The sequence below is a fragment of the Electrophorus electricus genome, chromosome 12 (genome assembly GCF_041902795.1).
Source record: "Electrophorus electricus isolate QZ-2024a chromosome 12, ASM4190279v1, whole genome shotgun sequence".
NCBI classification, from domain to species: Eukaryota; Metazoa; Chordata; class Actinopteri; order Gymnotiformes; family Gymnotidae; genus Electrophorus; species Electrophorus electricus.
In genome coordinates, this window is record NC_137508.1 from 20,563,345 (window position 1) to 20,572,028 (window position 8,684).

Sequence of the window (8,684 nt, forward strand, 5' to 3'; positions counted from 1 at the left end):
ACACATGCTGTCCCTGCCCTACACCTGCAGTCCCTGCCACACACCTGCTGTCCCTGCCCCACACCTGCAGTCCCTGCTCCAGACTTGCTGTCTACCTCACCTCACACCTGCTGTCCCTGCCCCACACCTGCTGTCCCTGCCCAACACCTGCAGTCCCTGCCCCACACCTGCTGTCCCTGCTCCAGACCTCCTGTCCCTGCCCTACACCTGCTGTCCCTGCCCCACACCTGCTGTCCCTGCCCAACACCTGCAGTCCCTGCCCCACACCTGCTGTCCCTGCTCCAGACTTGCTGTCTACCTCACCTCACACCTGCTGTCCCTGCCCCACACCTGCTGTCCCTGCCCCACACCTACTGTCCCTGCTCCAGACTTGCTGTCTACCTCACCTCACACCTGCTGTCCCTGCCCCACACCTGCTGTCCCTGCCCCACACCTGCTGTCCCTGCTTCAGACTTGCTGTCTACCTCACCTCACACCTGCTGTCCCTGCCCTACACCTGCAGTCCCTGCCCCACACTTGCTGTCCCTGCCCCACACCTGCTGTCTACCTCACCTCACACCTGCTGTCCCTGCCCCACACCTGCTGTACCTGCCCCACACCTGCTGTCTACCTCACCTCACACCTGCTGTCCCTGCCCCACACCTGCAGTCCCTGCCCCACACCTGCTGTCCCTGCCCCACACCTGCAGTCCCTGCCCCACACCTGCAGTCCCTGCTCCAGACTTGCTGTCTACCTCACCTCACACCTGCTGTCCCCACCAAATACCTGCCATCCACCTGACCCCACACCTGCTGTCCACCTTGCCCTACATCTATTTGGTTCCAGCAACCTTTCTTCAACCCAACTGAGAAGTTCCCCTTGAAGAGGATTACTTCCTACTTGATCATATTTACTGGGACATTTTCAGCAGATGATGTATTGGTTTGTTTTTTGTGCTGTCATCAGAGTGGGAATTGTTTTATCACTTTCAAAATACAAGAATAAGGTTGGTTTTTTTTTATTTGTCATATCTGTACTACTATATACACAGCCTGCACAGTTTTGATGCAAATATTTAACACTGTTTATTTAACTCTGTTGTATGTTTTGGTGGATATAATTGTGGATCCAAACACACACACACGAGGGAGAGGATCCAAATGCTAGAGGTTTTATTGAAGAAACAGGGCCGGTTAGAGGAGTCAGGCAAATACTCATAGTCAGGTCAGTCCAAGGTCGAAAATGCAGGGCAGAGCTTAAACAGAGTGGTCGTAATGAAGAGAATAGCTATCAGGTGTGTGATTAGTACTAGTAGTAGTAGAGATGTTGGCGAGAAGAGGTAGGCGTGGCAGTACAGGGATGAATGTGGTTCCTGGAGTAAAATGAGACAAATTCAGTTGCACATGCTCCCCTGCATCGCCAACTATTTTTTCCCAGTTTCTCTAATATTTCCTTTTCTTATTTTTCCAGTTCATCCACTGCCAAGCCTCATCTGCCTGCATCTTCCCCTGTCACGTGATAGCGACATGATTAACATGTCCTTCTAAATATAATTTCATGCTGCCGTTTCCACAAAGTCACAGAGCAGCCAAACATGCTTGAAGCTGAGCACTAACTACACAAATACAAGGCTCATAATGATTTTTGCACTAAACATTTGTCCTGCTCATTAGTACATTGGTTGCCCTATATTGTCTTCAACACCAGCCTGTTTTTACCTCTTTGATTACAGGTTTTTCCAACTACTTGTCACTGTCTGCCACTCCTGGAATCAATGTTTCTATGATTACCCTATATCATGTCTTTGCTTTACTTCCTTGTTTTTGTTCTGTGTTTTCTGCCCCTAGCTTAGTTCTCTGCCTTTCATTAGTTTTACCTGTGTCACCTGTGTTTGTTAGCCTCTCTATTTATACCCTGTGTTTCTAGAGTTTCGTTGCTGGTCACTTTGTTGGATGTCTGGTCTTGTTATCCTGTTTCATATGCCTAGCCTTTTTGTTCTCTACCTAGTTACAGTTTCATGTTTCTTACCTTGTTCTGTTTCATTGTTCAACCCCTTTTTTATTTTCTCCACCATGGCTGTAAATTCTTGTGCATCTGCCCCTCTCTGGGTTTTAACCCTGGACTATTCTAACGACTCTCGTTCTTCTCAGCATTTGCATCTGCCTCATGTTTGCTCCATGTTACACAACAAAGATATACTGTGTCTCCTTGAAATGGTACACTTGTTCTCAAAAGCCCAGACTTTTGATGTTAAATCAAAACCATACATTAACCTGTACAAATATCACACTTCTAAGACAAAATGAAACATCACACTGAAAAACATATTCTCTTTCATCCAAATCAAACTTTGCCTCCAAATGGTACATAAAAGTTAGTAAAAACACACACTGTGCAAACTACCCATTGCACCATAGTAAAACTATGTCAGAATGTTCTACAAAAACTTAGTACTGCATTAAATCGAATTCAAATGCCTTTTTCAGGCAAACTATGCCTTACTGTGTCTCATCCAGCCTTCAACAGATGCCAGTGCAGTGTTCCATAAACTTCTTCTATCTCATGCTGTAGGTTTCTCCACTCTTATTTCTGTCATAAGTGTTCCACGTGCCAAGAAAACCTCTGTCTGGGTCTGAGGATAGGGTGATATTTTGGAAGAGACAGACTGGAGGATTTGGCCTAGCATTGTCAGTAAACCAGTTACACACCACAGTGGCTGTGATATCATCCCAAATAACAATGTATCAAAACTGCTCTAGCTGCCTGGTTGACTCTGTTCATGTTGACATGTATTATCATGTCCTGTTACTTGAGCCCAAAATATAATGGTGGGAAAGGACCTCCCCCTACCCACTGCCTGATGGCAGCACATACTGCAGTATGACTGCCAACATTTGTGCTAATCTTCTGATTATGATGATTTGACAGCTTTTTTTTTCGATTGCTTACACACAGTGTCTTTGGGAAATATCGTTTTCACTATAATGACTGATATGTTTCTCAAACACTTTTTTCAAATCCTTATATATGGTGAGCTAAATTTAACATTGATTTCAAAGCCAATGTCATTCTCTTCAAAATGGAAAATTTACACCAATATGCGAGACACATGCATCATGGTTGGGTTTCTTAAAATCATCATAAAACAAAGCTAATCTTGTAAGTATTAAACCGAACATCCCCTGCCTCATCATAACACTATGACGATTTTGGGAAACAGGGTCCAAATGAATATGTACGAATATGAATTAGCAAAACACTAACTACATGTCTCAAACATGCAGATCACAGCCTGTGTTCAGTTCTAAAGTGCTGTGGATGTTACAATGCTAAAGGATACCTACTGTATTCAACCATGCATCACTACAATTACAGTAAAATCATTGATACACACCAGTACAATATAATACTGTAATACAGGTACATATTCAAACACAATATATCATAATAAACACTTGTATTTTGATACAAAATACAAGGCAAAGGTTTGCCATTTACTTTACTCTGCCTGATGTACCCTGCCCCTGATATTGGGCCACATATGTTCTGTAACATTGCAAGGAATATTTTCCCTGACAATGCAGTGTGGGAAAGATCTCCGGTCATAACTGGTATAACATCCCTGGCAGTCTGATGCTGTGATTGCCCTACATGTCTGTCTTGGCATCAAAAATGACATTTGGTCATAGAGTTGGTGATAATATACTTTCTATCTCCAGACAGAAAATAATTCCTCAAAAGGATTGAGTAATGGGGAATATGCATGTAGAAATTCAGTGAGGGACTGGTTTAGCGTGAATGAGCCCTAAACCAGTAGCTCACTGAAGATGTGTGATGAAGTAGAGCATTGTCCCCTATAACTGCATAACATCGGCTGTTGACCAGTAGTAGACTGTTTGGTTTAGAGTGAGATTTGGAAGCAGTGGTTATGAAATTTCAAGTTAAGCCCAATTTGAGAAAGTGTTTTTGGATTTGTAATTAATAGCTGCAGCTATTGTGTTGTGATTTGCTTGATCAGTCACTTTCATGTGATTTATGTGTTATCAAATGATCACTGTGTCTGCTGTTTAGCAAAAAGTCCATTAGGAATGGAAACTGATGTACAAGCAATGAGAAAGTGGTTACTACTGTGTGTAAATGTTTGCTGACATTGAAAAAATTATTCATGCCTTTGTCTCCACCCCATTTGGACTACTGTAATGCTTTGTTTACTTTCCTGTAAGTTACAGAATTTATATTAAAATTGTATTGCTCACTTACCAGATTTTTCATAACGAGGCTCCAGCATGCAGTATTGAACTCTTATGTCCTCTTCATAATGTGAGAACATTAAGGTCTTCAAATAAGGGGTTATTACCTGTTCCCCCCACTGAAATAAAATCAAAGGGGTCTTTGCATCTTATGCCCTGAAATCATGGAATAATCTCCTTCTGACATCAGACTGTCAGACTCAAAATGTTTTTAAACACATTTAAAGGCTTGTTTTTATTCTCTTCCTTTTAATAGCTCTTAAACTATGTGTATTTTTGTGTATTTTATGTGTAGTTCTGAAAGTTCTAACCTCAAATTCTAACCATACTTTTTGTTTTTGTGCTTGTTGAACAATTATTAATACAAGGAGAGACAATGTAACCCAATGGATGCTGTCTTTCCATTACATCTGCATGCATATTATAACAGGGCTTCCAAAGATGCTGTTCAAATTTCACCAATCAGTACTACAAGAACCCTCAACTAACTATTCACGTGAAGTAGAAATTAGCATATATGAATGAGCTGATTGAGCAATATTGTAAATTCATGCAGGAAATTCAGTGACTTCATTCAAGGGATGGATTGAGCCAAATTACTTATGAGGGTTATTTTATTCAACCAAATCCTCAAAACCTAAAAAAAGTACCTTCAAGTTTCAAGAACATTATATCATAGAATATTATTGCTGGCAATAATCCTAATGAGACCAATAACCAATCAGGATACTGCTAGTGTTATTATGGGTGGAGCCAAAGCCTTAAGAGATTGAAGTCATGATGGTCGAAAAGATACTTCAGCATACTGAGATACTTTACTTCTTGAGCTGTTTGTGCCCTTTGTTTTATTTTTGTGAGTAGGTTATGTCTAGTTCAGTAGCTAGCCTGCTTGTTTGATGAAAGTGACCACTGAGCTTCCTTGTCATTTTTGAGTCATTTCATGGATTCCTGCTCTGGCATGGCAGTTTCCCTGATGGTTATTGCCCCTGTCTTGTGTCTTGTGTATCCTCACCTGTTATTGTTTTTAACTGTGTCTCGATTTCCCCTAATATACCTGTTTATTTAATCTCCACATTGGTGGTATGCTGTGTGTGGTTTCATTGTGGTTTCCCTGTGTTTGTTGTAATTCTGTTTGTTGTAACAGTTAAGATCTGTTATAGTTTTTTTCTCTGGTTTCAGTTTTGGTTCCCATTTGTTTCTGTTAGTTTTGGGTTTTCTTCCTTTTAAATACATCTACTCACAGTTGAATTCTGCTCTGTGCCTTGGCTTCATCGTGTGACAGAAGAACTGACCTACAAAAAGAATACAGCAAGTGGAGATGTGCTGGCTACTTGAGGTGGCTGCCGCATGGTTTGCTATGCCTGCTAACATGGAGGAGGAATGTCTATGCAATCAACAGACAGCCCATCGGTTTGCCTGTATCCTAGCATATTTGGCTGCTCCTGTGGATGGGCCAGATAGGGTGGGCCAGATCTTTGTCAGTGTCCCCCCTCAGTTCCCAGATCTCAGAGGGAGAGTTCTTATTGTGAACTGGTCCACAGTGTGCTCCCAGTCCAGAGTATATGAGTTTGCCCAATCCTAGTCCTGAGAACTGTTTTGTCTGCTCCAAGTCCAGAGTTGATTATCAGAGTCGATCGTCTGCACCCAGCCCCAAATTCCTAGTTCAGTCTCCTTTTGGCCCCAAGGCCCTGCCTGATGGTGTGCCTGATCCTATATCTGTGTTGAAATCTTGGCCTCATTGGTGCCCGCCAATCTCTGGTGAGGAGGACGCAGCTCCAATAGCCTGTGCTTAGGAGTATGCCGCTATGTCTCCCCATCTCCACCCTCATCTCTAGTCTCTGGCATTGTTAATGCCACCCCCATTTCTAGTCTCCAGCATTAAAAACCCTACCCTGTTTCCATGCTCTGGTGAAGACTCCTCACTCCTAGAGGGCTGCTCATAACCAGCTGGCTGCCAACTCTGGACTTGTTCCACAGCTCCCTGTGTCGAGCCCCACATCCTGTTCTCTGTCTGGCCCACCTAACAATGTGTAGTTATTCGCTGAATTTCTTTTATTGGTCTATGCATATAACTCCTTAGGACATATGGTCAAACATTGAGCAGGATTACAGAGTCCTAGACTCTCAAATTCATGTTGTGCCTGCCTCTTTGCATTATGGTCCACAAGAAATTACATTTATTACACCACTATAATTATGCATCACCTGAGAGGGGCCATACTTCTGTTCTGCCACGCTCCCAATCAGCAACATATTAATGCATTACACCTGTTCTAACTTGACTCTGCTATTTAATCTTGCAGGTCCCGAAAGAGGACACTGTACATTGACAGACTAATGCTGTGAGACTCCCTGTGTATTGCACTGCTACCAGCATATTTTGTTGTTTGTGGATTTTCGTTCCTTATTATCTAAATGGAAAATAAAGGACACTTCAGCTCGGACTTGCCTCTCGCTTCATGTGTGCCGCCAATGTCACAGATACAAAAGTGTACAGAAAATCTCTTTAGTGTTTGTCCTGATTTTTTCATTTCATTTGCCAATGTTTGGAGATTCTAGACTTCTATCCTCTAGTTGTTGTTTTTTTTCATTTTCCTTTAGATGTAGCTGCATACAATTTTGAAATCAATTACTTTTACAAGAATGTGGAGACTACTATTGATAAATTTCCAATACTTTAAACAACTAACCAAAGCTACTAACTTTTCATTTCATCATGGCTTCTGTGTCATTTGTTCCATGTGTCAAGTGCAGTATACTTAGCTACTCTTCCTTCATTAGCAATACATTTGTGGAAACACAATTGTTATTAGCATTAGCAAGGCATATAGAGCACTCTATACATCTAGATTATCAGCCCTTGCACCAATAGTGAAATGAATTCCAGTGTGTTGAGTGCCCAACATTAGGGCAAGTCTCAAAGTCCTGGCTAAATGTAAATTCATAGTTATTTACATTGGCACTAATGATGTGTTGCTGAGGCAGTGGGAAATTGTGAAGAGTAATGTTAAAGAGGTATGTGAGTTAGCAGAGATTATGTCCGTGGCTGTAGTATGCTTTGGCCCCTTTCCAATTTGGTACAGTGCTGAAATTTACAGTAGATTATAAGCACTGAACTGATGGATGTCTAAATGGTGCTCAGAAAACAATGGATTTTAGAGACATTTGAACCCATTTTGAGGACAAGCTTCGTACAATAGCTGCTATGCTTTATAGTGATAGTACAGCATTAGTGGCAGTTAATGGGATCTGACTAACCAGAGCCAAGGCCAGACAGCAGAAAAACAAGCAAAATGACTTATGCCAGCTCCACTGACACATGACCTGGATTCCACCTTAGTGAAACTGTCTATTCTTCACATTTTTCAAAATAGATCTCATAAAATCTGTTTTAAAAATGTAATAAAACTAGATCATGCTAATACCAACAACACTAATCAAGAATTAGGTTTACTAAATATAAGATCTTTGTCATCTAAAACACTGTTGTTAAAGATGTAGTAAGTGACCCATTGTTACGGCCTGAGTGCCGAAGGGCAAGGGGCAGGACGCACAGACATCTTTGAAGTGGACAGAAATTTATTAACATGAAACGAAGTCAACGCTGGCACTCACACATGACATTAATGGTGAACATCTACAAATATCTAAAAAGCGTGAACCTAGACAACCATTTACAAAGACAAACACATTACAAAGGCGAGCATATCAAAGACCGACAGCACTGCACTCCACGACACGGGTTTATTTATATACACACAGACACAACACTAACCCGGTGTGCAGGCGTAGTCACTACTAAACAGAGACCCTCCCACTGCACGTGGCGGGCCAAACCACATTACTTGCAGGAATTTGAGCGTTTCGTGACACCCATATAAAAACTTTTTCCTCATATTTGTTAAACTATGTCTTGACAGTAATGCATGAGACATTGCGAAAAAGATCTGTGGAAAAAAAATTGCCTCTTCTGGCTCCACTTAGTGCTCTTAATTCCATTTGCAAGAATCTACTGTACCCAAATCAAAAACACTCAATCAAAGTCAGGAGGAATTGGATATCACTGCTCATGCATGCACATGCTCTCAAATGGTCAAGCTCAATCAGTGAGCGGCTTCAGGAACTCTGCAAAAGAAATGGCAGGTAAACAACCACCATCAATGAAAAAACTATCCACCCCTCCTTTGCCAACAAGAAAAACAAGTCAACAGAAGATGGCTGATAAAGAAAAGCAAGCTAAAAAGACTGAGATAAAATAAGGGTAAACATTGGAGTGGTTATTCAGAGGTAGAAGGAGCTTTGGTACCTAAGAGGAATCAAAACTGATGGTAAGTTAGCCACATTTCTGTTTGACAGGTAATTGCTCAATTTCATTTTTTATTTGATTTTCAAAAAATAAAAATAAAACACAAAGCTAAAATGGCAATGGTTACAATAACGCTTTGTAGTGCAGTT